Source organism: Drosophila ananassae, chromosome 2R, assembly GCF_017639315.1.
Source record: "Drosophila ananassae strain 14024-0371.13 chromosome 2R, ASM1763931v2, whole genome shotgun sequence".
Lineage (NCBI taxonomy): Eukaryota > Metazoa > Arthropoda > Insecta > Diptera > Drosophilidae > Drosophila > Drosophila ananassae.
The window spans coordinates 10753269-10755770 of record NC_057928.1 but is presented as its reverse complement, the minus strand read 5'-3'; positions in this window follow the sequence as shown (position 1 = coordinate 10755770).

Sequence of the window (2502 nt, the reverse complement as noted above, 5' to 3'; positions counted from 1 at the left end):
AAGAAAGGCATGGGTCCAAGTACAGTACGTTTCATAAGACTAATAAACACATTTGAATAGATTAAAAACTATATTATTGGCAACAACTCTTAATTAAGAAACTATTCTATGTCAAGAATAGAAAAAATGTGTACGATTTTTGTCTTACAAAATAAAAAACTCTTTGAAAACACTCTCTTTTAGTAATTTTTTTTTATTTAAAAAATTATTTTTGGTATACGGAAGTTATGAAATCAAACATTGTCTTAATTTTATAACAAATAATAAAGGAAATGGTCTGAAATAGCCAATGTTTCGATTATATTCCCTAATTCCATTACGCACTGTCTGCTTCTAATTCTGCACAGTCTAACACAGTCTCGCTCTTACTGTTTGGCAATGAACCAAAAAAATGTTTTGGCCAGCCTTAAACAGCAACAACAAAAATAATCAAGACAACAACTGATTTGTACAGGTGTGAAAAGTCTGTGATCAGGGATCAAGTTGGAGGCGATCGCGTCATCTCATCGTGTGCCCTTTGGTGGCGCCTGCTGGCGACTCTCAAGAAGATTTCCTTTTTTCACAAAAAAAAAAAATAAAGAGCTTTTATTTACGTCTTGGCCAAGTAGATATTCTCCGAACCATCGAAACATATACGCAGATATATATGCATAGAAATGGAAGTCTGGGAGCTGTGATGTTATTTTTCTGACCCCCTTGATTTCTAATTATTGTTCTAGTGCACAATTCGCTTTGTTGGCTTGTTTATTTTTGTAGTTTTTTTTTGGATTTTGGACTATGAGATTTAATAATGAAACAAGGTAGTTTTAGGGCTTTATTTATTATATCTTAAACATAAGTAAAAATTAAATAAAATATATTAATAAAGGAATAATATTTGAGTTTAAACCCTATCTGTTTTATACCATATATATATCAAAATAATAAGTATTCCTTTGTCGATTCAATTAATTAATGGATCTTTACTTGAATCTTGTCGGTGGTTTTATTTTTTTTTTTATTTTGCCCAATGGCCAATTTTTTTGGTTTTGGTCGAGTATATTTTTAGTGAAAAACAGCGCCGGATGCTCATTGTTGTTGTAACTTGTAATTGGCCAGGGACGGTAATATAAAAATAATTTCCTCTTGATTTTATGAGAAAAGAAAAATGCATAAATAATTTGATTCAATCAACGGAATGACTATATAACCACCTTTAATTGAATCAAATAATTACGTTTATGCTTTAATAAAATGGATCATTATTAATCATAATTTAGGCGCTGAAAACGTGTCGTATTAAAATTTAATAAGCAGATTTTTTTTCGGTGTTTTATTGAGATTTTATTAGATTAATTGTTTCAAATTTTAATTGAATTTAAATAAAAAATAGTACGGCATGTATTATTTAATTATTAAATATTTTAATACTTTCTTTTGAATATTTTAAATAAATCAAATAACAATATATCTTTTTTGGTTCAAGAATCCCTAGTGAAAGTCTTGTACTTTATCTTCCAATTACAAATATTAACTTGATTGAGAATGCTCAACGCACGCACCGTTGGCCACGCCCACAGTGTGTCAAACACGCTAATTTACTGTTACATTATTTATACGCACACTCTCGCAAATATCGGGATATACACACACACACCCAGAGGCACACTCTGTTACACACAAACACATCTCATGGCTATGTAGAAGCGATAAAACTGAAAGGTTGTCACTTTGGCAGCGTTTCGTGTTGGTTGGGATAGGCAATGGTGTTGGCAAGATGGACAAGTGAGGGCCAAGAGAGGGGCGGAAAGGGGGTGGGGCAGGCGAACAAAAAGAAACAAAACAACAAGCAAGAAGCCAACGAATGGGGCAACAGGGCGCATGAGCAATGTCGCTTAGCAACATTATTGCGCCAGCAACATGTTGCCAAAGTGGAAACCATTGTTAAATATAATTACAATAGTTAAATATAATTTAAAGTTTAAAAGTAATTCTAATAGAAATATAAGTTATGATTTAAATATATTTTTTTTTCAAAAATAATAAATTGAATTAAAAAAATAATTTTTATTCTATTTAAGAACGCCAAACTAAAATGTTGCCAACTTCAAGGACTTGACACAAATGGCATCCACAAAAGTTTCCCGCCAATTGCAGGCCAAGCCGAAGTGTCTAAGTACACACACACATACATATGTACACACACACACACCACTACACTCTCTAACAACCCCAAAAAGCCGCAAAGCAAACACTGGGGGTGGGGCTGGGAGTCCTTGGGTGGCTGGGGTGGCGGTCGCTCCCATCGTAAGGCGTAAAATCTGCAAAGCTCAACATCGAGACCAAAAGCCGGCTGTTACCCCGCCATCCCTCCGCTCTGTTATTTACATTTTGTTTTGCCGGCTTTTCCGCACGAGGCTATCCGAAAGATACACGAACCACGACGAGCAGCTATCCGAAAGATTCCCGAGCCTTGGCCGCCTCACCTCGTGGCGGCTTGCTTTATTTTTCCGATCCGCTAGC